Source organism: Myodes glareolus, chromosome 8 (genome assembly GCF_982192425.1).
Source record: "Myodes glareolus chromosome 8, mMyoGla1.1, whole genome shotgun sequence".
Taxonomy (NCBI): Eukaryota; Metazoa; Chordata; class Mammalia; order Rodentia; family Cricetidae; genus Myodes; species Myodes glareolus.
Genome location: NC_142033.1, coordinates 68,133,677 through 68,148,095, shown reverse-complemented (window position 1 = coordinate 68,148,095; position 14,419 = coordinate 68,133,677). Strand labels below are relative to the sequence as shown.

The 14,419-nt window shown below is 48.0% G+C and overlaps 2 long non-coding RNA genes across 7 annotated transcripts; both read left to right on the top strand.

Moving 5' to 3' along the window:
- Positions 1-218: 218 nt before the first annotated feature.
- LOC125387621 (uncharacterized) lies at positions 219-10,820 on the top strand. Of its 4 annotated transcripts, none has more exons than XR_007227912.3 (5): positions 219-480; positions 5,355-5,412; positions 6,827-6,899; positions 7,838-9,661; positions 10,700-10,820. It is a non-coding gene; the product is annotated as an uncharacterized LOC125387621 (long non-coding RNA). The 4 variants fall into 4 exon arrangements; XR_007227914.2 differs by lacking the exons at positions 219-480; positions 5,355-5,412 and adding an exon at positions 6,405-6,672 and having other exon boundaries at positions 7,838-8,044; positions 8,400-9,661; XR_007227911.2 differs by lacking the exons at positions 219-480; positions 5,355-5,412 and adding an exon at positions 6,405-6,672.
- Positions 10,821-10,871: 51 nt separating this feature from the next.
- On the top strand, positions 10,872-14,033 carry LOC125387623 (uncharacterized). Of its 3 annotated transcripts, XR_015002749.2 has the most exons (5): positions 10,872-11,039; positions 11,232-11,382; positions 12,781-12,951; positions 13,364-13,417; positions 13,722-14,033. It is a non-coding gene; the product is annotated as an uncharacterized LOC125387623 (long non-coding RNA). The 3 variants fall into 3 exon arrangements; XR_007227917.3 differs by having other exon boundaries at positions 10,872-11,382; XR_015002750.2 differs by having other exon boundaries at positions 10,872-12,304.
- Positions 14,034-14,419: the final 386 nt, after the last annotated feature.

Sequence of the window (14,419 nt, the reverse complement as noted above, 5' to 3'; positions counted from 1 at the left end):
GCTGTGAAATGTAAGAAAAACTGTGTTCTGTAATTGAAAATTTCATTTAGAAGAGAAACCCCAACTAGCCTTGCCCTGTTCCACATTATTTACTATGACATCTTGGCGCCTTTCCCAGAGCCCTGCATCTTTCACGGCCAGGCTGTCCCACCCTGGGGTCTCCATGAGGCACAACACAGGAGAAGCATGGGGCCAGCTCTGCTTCAGGGACTGGGGACTGGCGTCAGCAAGCCTAGACTGATGAGCTGGTCCTGAGAGGAAGGACTGCTTCAGCTGGTAAAGCGAAGAGTGTGGAACATAATAAGGTCATAAGAGGGTAGTCACGGCATCATGGAACTGCCTGGAAGATTCTAAAAAGTTCTAGAATGGAGATATTTCAAACAGGTGCCATGGAAATGGGGAAGGCCAGAAGAGAGAAGGAAGGATACTACAACTCAGGGTGGAAGTGCAAGAATTGTGGAACTCCTCACAGATTATCAGGTTAAGACTACTGCTGCCCTGAAGAGATGGCTCAGTGGTTAAGAGCACTGGGTGTGCTTTCTGAGAACCCAGGTTCGATTCTTAACACCCACACAATGGCTAACAGCCATCTGTAACCTTAGTTCCAAGGGGATCGATGCTGCTTTCTGACCTCCTTGTGCGTGGTGCACAGACACACATGCAGGCAAAACATCCTATATGTAACAAGATCCCTAAAGATTGCTGCCTCCAGCTCTCTGAGAAGACACAGCAGGAGGGACATGTTTAGTCACCCGGGAACCAGAACCCAAGGTTTGGGTTCTGATTTCAGCCTGAACTCCTCTTACTCTATTGTATCCGGCTTGTTTCTTTAGTCATAAAGGACAGCACAGTCAAGAATCTACCATGTGTTAACTCTTGTTACCTTCCCTGGCCAACAGCTGACTAGGGGAGAAGCATCCAGATGATAAATCGCCTTGGTTCTCTTGGGAGATTGTATACATCGTCTTCCCACTTGAAAGAATATTGGACTTGAAACTCATGAGATGTATTAGTCTTCTTTCATGTCTATATATGACTGAAAAGTAGAAGGGGATTTGGTGAGGGGGCAGCATGCAACGAGGTGTCAGCAAAGGACATGGTATGCATTTGTGAAGGTGTCAGAGTAAAATCCACTATTTTGTTCACTGATTTAAAAACTTTTAGTAAGATGTGTTTCCGTTTATCACTTATTTCAAAACCTTTTAACTTTTTCTTTTGATATCTCTCTTTGAGCTTTTGGGTACTTGAAAGAATGGTAACTTGATTAGTCTGTAAACCTTGGGGCTGGAGAGATGGTTCAATCAGCATTTTACCGGTTGCTTAAGTATGAGAACATGACTTTAGTAACCAGAGCCCGTCAGCAACATTGCTGAGCTCTGGGTCCTAGTGAGAGAACCTCTCTAAAAAAACAAAACAAAACAACAACAAATCCACAAAGTAAGGGCTGGAGAGATGGTTCAGCAGTTAGGGCACCTGCTGTTCTTGCAGGGGACCCAGGTTCCCCAGTACTCACAGGGTAGCTCACAGCCATCTCCAGTTCCAGGTTATCTGACACCCTCTTCAAGCCTCTGAGGGCATCAGGCATGCATATGGTGCACATGCATACATGCAGACAAAACACTCACACACATAATAAATCTAATTTTAAAAAATAGCAAACAGGCCATTCCAAAGGACATAATACTTTTACGTGTTCAATAGAGCTTGTATCAATATCAGTGGCGCCTTAAAACATATGAAGTAGTCAGGCCTGGTGATATAAGCTTGGAAGTCCAGCTACAGTAGGCTGAGGGGGGAAGACAACAAGTTCAAAGCCAGCTTGGGCTGCCGAGTGAGCTTAAGGTCAACCAGGGTAACTTAGTGAGACCCTGTCTCAAAATTTGAAAGAGTGCTGGGTGTCTGGCTCAGCAGTGGAGAGTTTGCCTAGGATGTGTGAGGCCCTACGATTAGTTCCCAGGGCTGCATCCAAACCAACCATGAACTCAGGACTGACAGAACTGCAAAGTTCAACTAGCCATTCCTTTGCACATCAGACATGCAGGGCAAAGGTTACCAAGGACATGAAAAACTCAGCTGATGTTTCTGGAATAGTCTATTCAGCGAGAGCAGTATACACATTTTTAAGTACTCAGAAAGTATTTAGCAAAATAAATCATAGTCTGGGTCTAAAAAGAAATCTCAGTGTATTTCAAAGGGTCGTATAAATAATGTTCTTTGGTCACAGGGAATTAACGTTGGAAATGACTACTAGAGATTTAGAAACTTAGTGTGTGTGTGTATGTGTGTGTGTGTGTGAGAGAGAGAGAGAGAGACAGAGAGAGATAGAGACAGAGACAGAGACAGAGAGACAGAGAGCGAGCCCACACACATCTGTGCCTGGTGGCTTCAGAATATCAGAGCCCTTGGACCTGAAGCCCCAGATGGTTGTTTGCCATCTTGCGGGAGCTGGGAACTGAACTCGGGCTCTGGAAAAGAACAGCCAATGTTCTTAACTGAAGAGGAGCCGTCTCCCTGGCCCCACCCCACCCTTATTTTAAAATGACTGCTCTCTTTAGTGAGGGTCTTTACTATGAAATTGACCTTGATGCTAAAATAACCCTGCTAGCTTTCTTTTCTTTAGCGCCAAGATGGCCATTTTCCATCTTGTGTGTTTTCCTGGTGGTTCTCTGGAGGCAGCTTTTTCTTTTAAATTCATCAGGACAGTATCCGCCTATCAACAGACCCTTCAGGCCAGTCACAGTCACTGTAAACCTGCCATCTTGCCGTTTATTCTTCATTCTTCTCCCTTCTTCTTTGACGACATCCTTCCCATCCTCTTTCATTTTAAATTTTAATTATTTCATTATAGTTCATGTATTGACTTATAACCATTCTGTTTCTTTACACACTTTGAGCTTATGTACATTTTTTTAAGTTATGAAAACAATTATTTTAAAGATTTTGTTTTTAGTATGTGTGTTGGTGGGGGGAAATGGGCATGTGCGTGCAGGTGCCCTCAGGGACCAGAAGAGGGAGTCAGAGCCCCTGAAGCTGGAGTTACAGGTGGATGTGAGTGCCCAGCATGGGTGCTGGGAATCAAAATCAAGAGGAACAAGTGATCTTAACTACTGCAGCATCTAAAGGCCATTAAAAATAATTTAAAAAGGTTTTATTATACCACTTTCCATACAGGAATCTTTTCCTTTTAAGAATTTCTTATCTTCTCTGTGATGCCCCTTGAGGAATAGTCCTTCATATTTTTTGTACTTTGTGAGTTACAGTTCTCCTCAATTTTGGAAGAATTTAAGCTATTTCTTTCCCATCTCTGCACTCCTTTTCTGGATACATATTAGGATACATTAGCATATCGACGCATATATTAGCATAACATCTTCCACATATATTTGCATACTGAAAGTGGTCACAGGCAGGGTTTTGGAGGTTTCATTTATTTAATACCATCTGTTACTGTGTCTTTGTTTCTCCTGCTGTAACTTTTAAGCTTCTGTTAACATTACTTTTGTCTGGTTTTCCTGCAGACATCTTGTCAATCATTGAAGTTCAGTTTGGTTTCTCACTTTGTCTCTGTGTTTCACCTCGCGGGCTTAGTCCTCTCCTTCTCCCGGGATGTTTTCACACGCGTTCTTGTCCCTTCCCTCTGTCACCCTTGTCATTTTGTTGTTGTTTTTGTTGTTCTGTTGTTTCGGGGCACTGTTTATCTAGTCGTGTATTTTATTTCTCTGCTCCCGGTCATTTTCTCCCACTCAAGTCCTAAGCAAACCCAACCATGTTTAGCTTCCAAGCTTCCAAGATCAAGCATGTTCAGGGTGCTGTGGCATAGGCTTATGCCTGATAATTCCCTGTGCCACGTATTATGACTTGTTTTTACACTCTACATGTATGCCTGAGTTGTGTTATTTTTTTTTTTTCCTGCAGAGCAATTAGGTAAAATGTAGAAACCATTTGTTCTTTCTGAGGTTTGTTTTAAATCTTTGTGAGATGGTATCAGGACAGCCTTTAGTCTAGGGCTAATTTTACCCCTTCCTGCGGCAATAAATACCTCTCTACACTCCCTGCCAGACAACTATGAGGCCTTTCCACCCTGGCTGCTGCAAGCACTAACTACCCCAGACCTGCTCAAGCTCTGGGATTGCTCCTTCTAACTCGAGATACACTCGATCAGAGGCTGAAATCTGGCTGCCATCTTTTTAGGTAGGATTCTGCTTCCTCTTTAGCGGACAGACAACAGCCATGAAAACAGCTAAGGTTTACAGAGATCATGAGAGTTCCCGTCACACAGATGTGACTTGGAAATTTTGGGTCTGTAAACCCAGGAGTCTGGTGGGCTTTTCCTAAGGACCCTCCAACCGAACTAATGACCTTGAGGAGACGCCCTGGGTGTGGCCGAGAAGAGTCTTGATTTGAAGCAGTGCTGTTCAACCTAACACATCCTGGTGGGAAGTTAGGGTCTAGTGTGAGTGAGTATTCTTCCCTCCAGCCCCATGCCTGATTCCCCTGCATCCTACTTAAGAGCGGTTTTGTCCCGGCTGGGGCACAGAGACACCCTTTTCCGGTCTAAGAGCGCTCCAGTTTTGAGCTCTCAGTGACTCAATTCTTAGCTTCTTGAGGTAGGTGCCAGTGGCCCAAGGGGTGTGTGACCGTGGTCTCCCGTGAGAATGAGCTGATGGCCTGTCCTCCTTCCCTCATCCTTGTTAGCTTTTCCTCCTACTCTAAAAAAAGGAGAATCAAGAGGTGGGGGGATGCTGATGGCGGCAGAGGTGGTGGGGGACTCTGGTGGCGGCAGAGGTGGTGGCGGATGCTGATGGCGGCGGTGGGGGGGAAGCCTTGAGCCCTCAGGGCCTCTGGGTCCTACTCTAGTAATTTCCAAGATTCTTGAGTCTTAGAAAAGTGAGTCCTGCTTGCCCTCACCTGGGTACAGTAGCCAAATTCTCCAAATCGCTAATGGAGAACATCAACTTTGTCTCCTTCACTGGATTGACTCCTCCACTGGTCCATAGCCTCCTGGAGGCAAGCAGGGAGCCAGAAGCATGGAGAGGACTTAATGACAATGACAAACACAGGAGAATTGAAGTGTAAGACAGCAGAGCATCATTGTTCACTGACCTTACAAAGGAAAAGCCATTTGTCAGTTCCCTCGGAGTCAGCCTTCAGGGAATGGGGCATGGAAGAAGCTCATGGTGATATGGTCCAAGGACCTAAGAGTGGGGCCCAAACTCTCTGCTGCTTGCTCTGGGCCACTGGCCAATGACTCCTGTCTTTATCTTTCCATGAGAATAAAAAGGCCAAGTCCTTTTCCAGACTCACAGTGGCCATGATCCCATTGATCCTGATAGGACTTTCCTCCCTGTCTACAGGCAGAAGGCGCGTCAAGGCATCCTCTGCACATCAAGGGGACTTCAAGGTGACCTGCCTGTGAGTTTGCATGCAAGGGCCCAAGTAAGACCCCCTGGGGCTGGCAGTGGTGAGCCATCTGCTGTGGGTGCTAAGAATGAACTTGTGTCCTCTGCGAGAAGAGCAATGCTCTCATCCGCAGAGCTGTCTCTTCAGCCTAGTTCTCCCTTTCTACAAGTGAGGCACTTGTCTGGGTAAAGTAGTGTGTCTGGTCAGAGGCAGAACGAGGTCCGAGCAGCTCTGTTGTGGGGTCATTGCCTCAAGTGCTTCATCCACTCCGATTGTGGTTCGTTAGTTATTCCCCTTTCATTTATTTCCCTTTTAAAGATAAGATCTTGCTATGAACCCCCAAACCCTGTCCCCAGCAGGAGCCCTCCCACTCCCCAGAATCATATATATATATATGTAATATATACACACATATATGTATATGTGTGTATATATTACAAATATATATACATATGTATGTATGCTCCTTCCCATATATAGACTATGACCACACACCCCTTGGGCCACTGCCACCTGCAGCAATCTGAGTGCTGTGGTTCCAGTCGATCCTCACACAGCCATTTAGCTGAGGGAAACAGCGCAACAATGCAGGCCCTTACCTCATACCTCACTGCTTTGTGACATCAGGGCCTGACTGTTCTGGAATGTTCTAGAGTAGTATGGGAGGTCTTAATATTGGAGAAGGGAGGAAGGAAGAGGAATAGGAGAGGAGAGGGAGGGGAGGAAAGGAGGAGGAAGGAAGGAGGAGAGGGGAGGAGGAGAGAGGAGGAAGAGGGGGGAAGAGGAGAAAGAGAAAGGATGGAGGAAGAGGAAGGAGGGAGAAAGGAGGAGGGAGATGAGAGGGGAGGGGAAGGGAGAGAAGGGGAGAGGAAGGGAGGGGAAGGGAAGGGGAGAAAGGAGGGGAGAGGAGAGGAGAGGAGAGGGGAGGGGAGGGGTAGGGGAGGGGAGAGGGAGAAGGGAAGGGAGGGGAGGGAAGGGGAGAGGGGAGGGGAGGGGAGGGGAGAGGAGAAGAGGAGAAGAGGAGAGAAGGAGGCAGTCTCAGCATAGGATTCTTAGGAAAGCACACAGAGGAGATTTAGCTCTGCAAGTTAAGGAACATCTGTGAGAGAGGACCCCTAAGTTATGGAGCTCTCAAAAAATACACTGAGATGCTTAATTATTCAACTTCCTCTGCTATGAGTTAGTAAGAGTCACCAGAAACCTCTGAGCATAAGCAGTGAGTTCAGATGGTTTTCAGGAAGTTCACCTGCCTGAGTGGACCAGGTGGACCATGTAGGTGAGGGAGGGGTGCTCTGGAGTAGGGAGAGCAAACAGAGGCTAGAGACCACAGTGAAGTGGGGGGGTCAAAGAGTGGAAGGAGAGAGCAGGGAGGAATGGAAGTGGGAGCTCATGAAGGCAAAGACCCAAAGAAGCTTCCTTACCACAGGTCCTTTGCCCGGTAAATTGCATAAACTTCCTTGGAGTCTGAAGATTAGGATGGCAAGTTTCAGAAGGAACAGGTGAGTCCAGACCTAAGAGAAGGCCGGGAGGGAGGCCACGAGTGGGCGACCGAGTTTCCTACTATCAGCCAAGAGACCTTGATCAAATCTCACAGCCTTCAGCCTCCACACCTATAACAGAAGAGATGTCTGTAGTTCTTACCCAGTGCTGGCACAGAGGTTAAAATGATTTAGCACAAGGTGCTTGAATGCACGTGTTCAGGGAAGACAGTGACCATTTCCCAACCCCCAACACCGCCGTCACCACCGCCGTCATCGACAGCACCACCATCACTACCACCACCATCACCATAACCATTACCATCACCACCACCATCAACACCGTCACCACCACCAGGACCACCTCCACTATCACCATTCCATGGCAGAAACATCGATTCTCCATGAAGCCCCTAATCCTAATTTGACAAAAGGGGAAGCTGAGATGCAGAGATTGGCAGAACAGGAATTTGAAAGAGATTCTTAACCCCAACCACAGTATGCTCACCAGGACACCAACCATGAGAGAAATGATCAGATAACACACTTTCTTCCCCGGACTGCCAGGGACCAGAAGGAGATTTGATGGTCCCGTCTCCTTCCATGTGGTCTAGACTCCTTCCCCGTGCCATATCCTACGTTTCCGTGGCCGACTGGGTTGTTCTCAGACCCTTAGCAGGAACCCAGAAGGAGGATATTTCTGATCTTGCCCTTTCCTTTTTTCCTTATTTCATTTCCTTCCCCTTTTTTCTTTTCCCTCCCACCCCTTCCTTCTTTAATTGAGAAAAAAGTTTTAAAATAAAGAAGACAAGAAAAAGGCACATTAGATATAATTTTTCTTGGGAGCCTTGAAAAGCGTGGTTAATAATTGAGTTCTGTAGTGACCGCGGGGAGACAAGAGTGACTCTTACAGAAACCCCTGCCCTGGGTGCTGGTAAAATTCTTTTGCACCTCCTCAGACCTCCCACAGCATTCCTGAACAATTTGCATGGATCTGCACAGAGGAATCTGGAATCTCCCAAGCCCTCCCAGAAGTCCTGCTCTGCTTTCTGTCCATGTCAACTGCGTCTTTCTCATGGGCCCTTTCCACCAGTCTTCTGGAATGTTCATAGAAAAACCCGCGGCATTGCCAATGGATCCTCTTGAAAACCTCCTTGAGTTGCCATGTGAGCCTCGTTGAGTTCTCCCAGAAATATAGACTTCACACATGGAACATCTCCTTGACTTCCAGAGAATTCCACACTAATGCTGACAGCATGCTAAGAAAATTCCCATGAAATGCTAAGAGAATTTGCATTAAATTGTCTGAGAAACCGCAAGAGAGATTTGAAGGAAACCCTTAGCGTTCCCTGGGAACACAAATAACAGGGTTCCCCCACTAGTCAGAAGAGGAGAGCCTGTCCTTGGGCGTCATGTTGCCTTAGTGACTAGTGCTAGTCAGTGACCTAGCAAGCCACTCCCTCTGACTGCTTTCTTGGCTCCTATGGAGGAGAGATGAGGGCTTTCTTGTGTGTTTTCTAGTTTCCTGACATGGTGTTACGCTGGCCAAAGCAGAGTTACTCAGGGCCCAGCAGCCTTTATGTCATCAATCCAGCCTCACCCCGTTGAGGCCTGAGGCTCACCGTGGGCTCTCTCCAGTCATTCGTTAAACCTGACTCGGTGAGGACCTGCAATGCTGGCACATCACAGGTTTCGATGGAGCAATATTCTCTCAGCTTGGGATACAGAGACAGAAGCACCTGGGTTTCCCTGGAGTCCACCCTGGCCCCTACTGCCAGGGGACAACAATCTGGCTTTTGCAGGCCAGACTCCACAGAAACTGAATGACAAGAGCTCAGCATGGGGGACAGGACTGCCACACAAAGGAGCTGCCCAAGGAGGCAGCTAGACAGCCCCATCCAAGCTCTCCGCACACAGACACCTGCAAATGCCTAGCCTGCTCCAGCCAGTTTGGCCCTTGGCCCAGCTCTGGAGCCCGAAATAGAGACCCGTTGAGCTGATGTGTAGGCCTCATCCAGCACTCAGAACCTTCCTCATCCTGTCTTTACCCAGCCACCCAACACATGCCTTTGGGGCCCAGAGACTTGTTCCCTGCTCTGATCTGGCTTGACTCCAGCCTGTCTCTGAGGATTCCCCTCCTGACAGCTGCTCCTGGGTTCACCAAGGCTAAGCTCGGTGTCCTGGCCTTGTTCCCAATCCTAACTCATTAGGCGTGGGATGAATTATTTCAGGTCTGGCTTCCATACAGAGCACAAACTTTGTCTTTCTGCGGGGGACTCTAGGGTGCCAAGACAGTGTCTGGCACCCGTGAGGGTTGGATGGATACTTTCTGACTGACAGAACAGTGGCCACTCCCACAGAGCCATCGTGTTATAACAATAGTGAATGCTCCCCGGCTCTTTCTGATATACCTTAGCCTTCCCACGGGTGGAATACATCCGTGAAGCACGAACCCCGTGGATCAGCATCACCACATGTGGACGTAGCATCAAGCGCTCATTCTCCACCAGGCCCTGCAGGAACTTTCCCTTATCTGCCACTCAAGGTCAAAGCCGTCAGATACTGCCACCCACCCTGGTGGGCCAGACAGCACGAACGCCAACAATGGTCACGAATATTCGGCTACTTCTTTCATTTGGTGTTTTCATTGTTTATATCTCACGGTTTTATCAGTTGGTGTCGCAATACCAGAATGCTTGAGACTGGGAGACTTAGGAACATCAGAAGGGGATTTGGAGACTCACAGACGCAAGAGCCTGGTGCCAGCATCTTCGCGGCATGTGGTAATGTGGAGAAAGGAAGGGACAAGGGTACAGTGGGAACCTGGCTTGACCTTTCTAATCCATCTCCACAATAAGCATGCACTTTTGGAAAGGCTCTGCTCAGTCCCCCCTTGTCTTAACCTGTTACAGCAGAAGGGAAAGCTCCGGGCATGTTTGGGAGAGGAGGTTCAAATCCCAGCACTATTCTGTCCGCTCATCCTGGAGGGTAGGAAGAAGCGGGTGTGGCTGGGGAGCAGGTGTTAGCCTGGTAGCCAGGGTCACCAGGCCTCGCCAAGACCCAAGGACAGGGACGAGGAGAGGGAGCTCTGGGCTCAACCTCGACCTGGACTTGCCGCCTTCCAAAGCAGAGGGAAGGCAGCAGATCTCAGAGCAGCAGCACAACACGCCCCTCCCCACTCCACACTCTGGCTTCTTCACCCTCGCCACACCCAAGAGCCACCTGGACTTCATTTCCTTAGCAATTCCCTTCAATTGCCTCATCTCTTAAACCCTTTAAAGTCCTAGGCAGTCACACCAGTGAGATCACACTCTGGGTGTGTGTGGCAAATCCTCTCAACAATAACCTGCTCCCCTCCTTCCTGGGGACCAACCCTCAGTTTCCTTGCTGACCACAGCACTGGTTGGAAAAAAAAAAAAAAGACCTTCCTTCCTGTCTGATTTCTCTTAAAACAGGGAGTTTACAACTTAATCCTGACTAACGGGATGTGTGACTTAAAAGAGAGGAATGTGTCTTTTGCCTTTGTTATTCCTTTTCCTGCTTTCTGGAATGTGGGCATGCTGACTGGAGGCGTAGCCTCCAGACTAGACTAGGAGGCAGCCTGCAGAATGGGAAGCTTGTAGGAAGGAAGAGGAGAGGAGAGGAGACCTCAGTCTTGCGGTTGTTCTCCCAGCCTTTGAGTTAGACGAACACCCGTTGTGATGGTTTATAGTCAACTAGACAGGATCTACACTCTCTGCAAATGTCTATGAGGAATTATCTAGGCTGGGTTAATTAAAATGAGAAGAGTCAACCTAACTGTGGACGGCACCATTCTCCAGGTCCCAGACTGCATAGAAAGGAGAAATCCATGGAGCAGCGGAGTTCATCTCTCTCGGCTTCCTGACTGGAGACACAGCGTGGCCAGCTGCCTCAGGCTCTAATTTACACTTATCGTGTGGGGGTGGGGGTGTTGGTGGCAGGGGTGCAGGTGGGGGGCGGGAGTGGGGGGTGTCTGTATGCTTACCGCTGCACACACATAGAGGTCAGAGGACAACTTGCTAGTGTCCGTTCTTTCCTTTCACTATGTGGGCCTCTGGATTAAATTGAAGTCACCAGGCTTAGCGGTAGACGCTTTAACTGGCTGCGTTGTCTCACCAGCCCGTGTCTACTGTTTTTAAGGTAAGACTCTAGCTGAGGATACACTCCATGAGTTCATGCAACCACTGTCCAAGGGCCAGCCCATGGGGAGCTTGACTCTGAGGACGCAGCTGAGGGGCAAACCTTCAGCTTGGAGCACCAGGCAGGTGGCAGATCCATTAAGTTACCAGTCGTCACACATCTAGGTCCCTCCTAAAATTCTCTGCTTCTCAGGACCCCAGGGCCCTGCATCCTCCCGGAAGTGGCCAGAAGTCAGGCATAAAGTCAGATATGAGACAAATCTCAGGTCCCTCACTGATATCAACAGCCGCACTCCAAACCCTCGAGCATCCTTCTTACTGGTCTCTGTGTGACCTCAGAGGAGGCAAGTACTCCATGCTGGAACTATTTCTAGGTCCCTTAGTCTGTTTCTGGAGTTAGTTCTTCCTGCTAGACCAAAGGTTCTCAACTTTCCGAATGCTGAAACTCTTGAATATAGTTCCTCAGGTTGTGATGATCCCCCTCCTCCAGCCATAAAATTATTTCTTTGCTACTTCATAACTATAATTTTGCTACTGTTATGAGTTGTGATGCAAATGTCTGATACGCAGGATGTCTGATGTGCAACCCCAAAGGGCCCGTGGCTTACAAGTTGAGAACCACTGTGCTAGACTCTCTGCCTTTGAGGCTAATGATTTAAACCTAAACAAACTTGCACACCATTTTGAGCTCAGCAAGGGGGGCAACCTCTTCCAGCTTGGTAGCAACAGGGTTTGATTGGCCAGTAACCCCAGGAAGCCTTTGTCTCCACCCCTCCACGCCTTCACCTGTTCTAGGTCCGTTTCTGTAGCTGTGGTACAATGCACAGCTTAGGTTGTGGTCCATCAGCACAGAGAAGTGACAGTGGCAGGAGCTCCAGCCAGCTGGTCACATTAGATCTACCTTCGAGAGCAGAGCGGATTCTTGCTTCCTTGTGCTCAGCTCCAATTCTCCACGCTTATACAGTTCATCCAGTTCATCACCCTCTGCCTAGGGAGTGGTGCCTCCCATAGTAGACCGACGCAACATAGGCATCCCCGGATTGAGACCCTTCCCAGGTGATTCTAGCGTGTATCAAGTTGGCAATTAAAGCCAACCATCACACTTCCCTAATCTACAAGTTTGGCTTCATTACAGGGTCTTTACCCTGCCGAGTTGCAAGTTACTGATCTCCGGTGAGCCAGAGCTGTGCATGAGAACCAGCACAGACATCTCTTCATGATCCCATGGCAGTGGCTCACCTTCCACTCCGGGATCAGCATTGCTAAGTAATGGGCTCCGGATGGGGGCATCTCCTCCTGAGACCTGGCCCCCGGATCCTTGATAGCATGCCCTGGGTTCTGTATATGTCATCCAACCCTTGGCTTAGGTACTTCCTGTGTAGTCAGCGGTAGTCAGCAATCCTGGTTCTTATAGCACAGAGGAGTGGCACAAGGAGCTCAGGTCTGCAGTACTAAAGAGATGGCTAACCCAAGGGTGTGTGTCTTACGCTCTAGACCACAGATAAATCAAACCCCTTCATCATCTTTGAAACTCAGCTGGCCAGAGGACATAGGCAAAGACAAGAAGCCTTTACTTCCATGCAAAACTAGATTGAATCTTCACTATGGGCCAAATGCCACTGGTGCCATTGAAGTTTTCATTCTAAGCAGGTGGCAGCTTCATGCTCTCTCGTTAGCTGACCTCTGGGATCACCTTGGACATGTTACTTTTTTTTTGTCTCTTTTTTCTTGTTTTTGAACAGGAGCAATGAGAGCATTGGACAAGTGGCTATAAAAAAGAAAAAGGAAAGAAAGTGGCTTTGCAGGCAGTGGTGGTGCACACCTTTAATCCCAGCACTCAGGAGGCAGAGGCAGGCGGATCTGTGCATTTGAAGCCAGCCTGGTCTACAAAGCAAGTTCCAGGATAGCCAGAGGTGCACAGAGAAACTGTCTCAAAAATACATAAATAGAAAGTGGATATGATGTAGCAAATGCCCACAAATGCTTTCTACTGTCTTCACAGCCTGTGGTTGACATGTACTGAGTCCCATATGTGTGCCTTTGTTCTCATGTATATTTTGCTCCATAAATGACCACACCCCAAGCATATTTGAGAATGGTTTTTGCCTCATGGAAAGCCGGAAGGGCTTTAGAGACTTGGATTTGTAAATTGGTGTGGGATTGGGCAGCTGGCGCCTTGCACTGTCCTGGCTTCCCACACTTAGGCTGTCCATCCCCGCCTGCCAGGTCATGCCAGACCAGCTGGGAGGCTGCAGAGATCTTCCCCAGCCCTGGTCCCAGAAGTCAGTGACTGGTTGAACAATGGCACTTTTCTTTCTCTTCCAGGAGGGATCAGCTATGCGGGCCTCTGCAAGAACTGTGATGACATCTTCATTTGTGGTAATGGGATTAACATGGCACCACAGAGCCTCCTGAGCAGAGAATGGGCAAGACTGCTGGGGAGGAGGGCAGGGGACCCTGAAGGCTTCAAGCTGCCAGAAAGTAGACGCCACCCAGGGTAGGGGCCATCCCTGCCCTCTGATGGATGCAGGGACTGGAAAATTTAATTAACCCCATCATGATGAATGGAGGCTTGCTGCTCCAATTCTGTGTGTGTGTGTGTGTGTGTGTGTGTGTGGTGTGTACACATGCGTGTGTACACATGCTTCAGGATGGAGGGTTCTTTTGTGCTTTCGTTCCCCAGGTACCCCTTTCAGGAGGAACTCAGGTGAAGTTCTACTTTGGAAGTCTGCAGTTCTTAATAAACCCACCCCCTCCCCGAGTCCAGTCCAAGTGGCACCTACAGGAGCACCCAGCACAACAGTGTCCAGGGACTATGGCTTCTGCGCAGGTTCAACAGAAAGTGCCCTGCACCCTTCATGTGTGTTCAGCCACGTTCCCTGGGAGCCATTCCCAGGGTGTCCTCAGAGATTGAACCCATGCCCAAGGGAAACTGTATCTGACCTGATTGCTAAATCTGTTAACATGTTATAATTTGGGTTGTTGTTAATTTTAACTTTCTGTCCTCTAAAAAGTCAGTGCTTCCCTTTTCCAACTTTTGATTTTGATAGAATTTTTACTGACAAATAAATTACAGAAATTATACAATGAACTTCCATATATCCCTCAATTAGAAGTCAGAGCTACCAAGTGTTAGTGGTTAAACTCATGTACTTGCTCCTTCCTTCTTCGTTACCGTCTTGCTATACACACATACAATGCACTCACTCTTTAGGCATATACATAGTATATGATGTGTTTGAATGTGTGTATGTGTACGTTGTACATGTAAGTTTCTGTGTGCATGTATATATGTGCACATGTGTACATTGAATGCAAAGATGTGCATTTCTATATATTTACGTGTGTATATCTGTGTGTACTATGCGTGTACATCTGTGT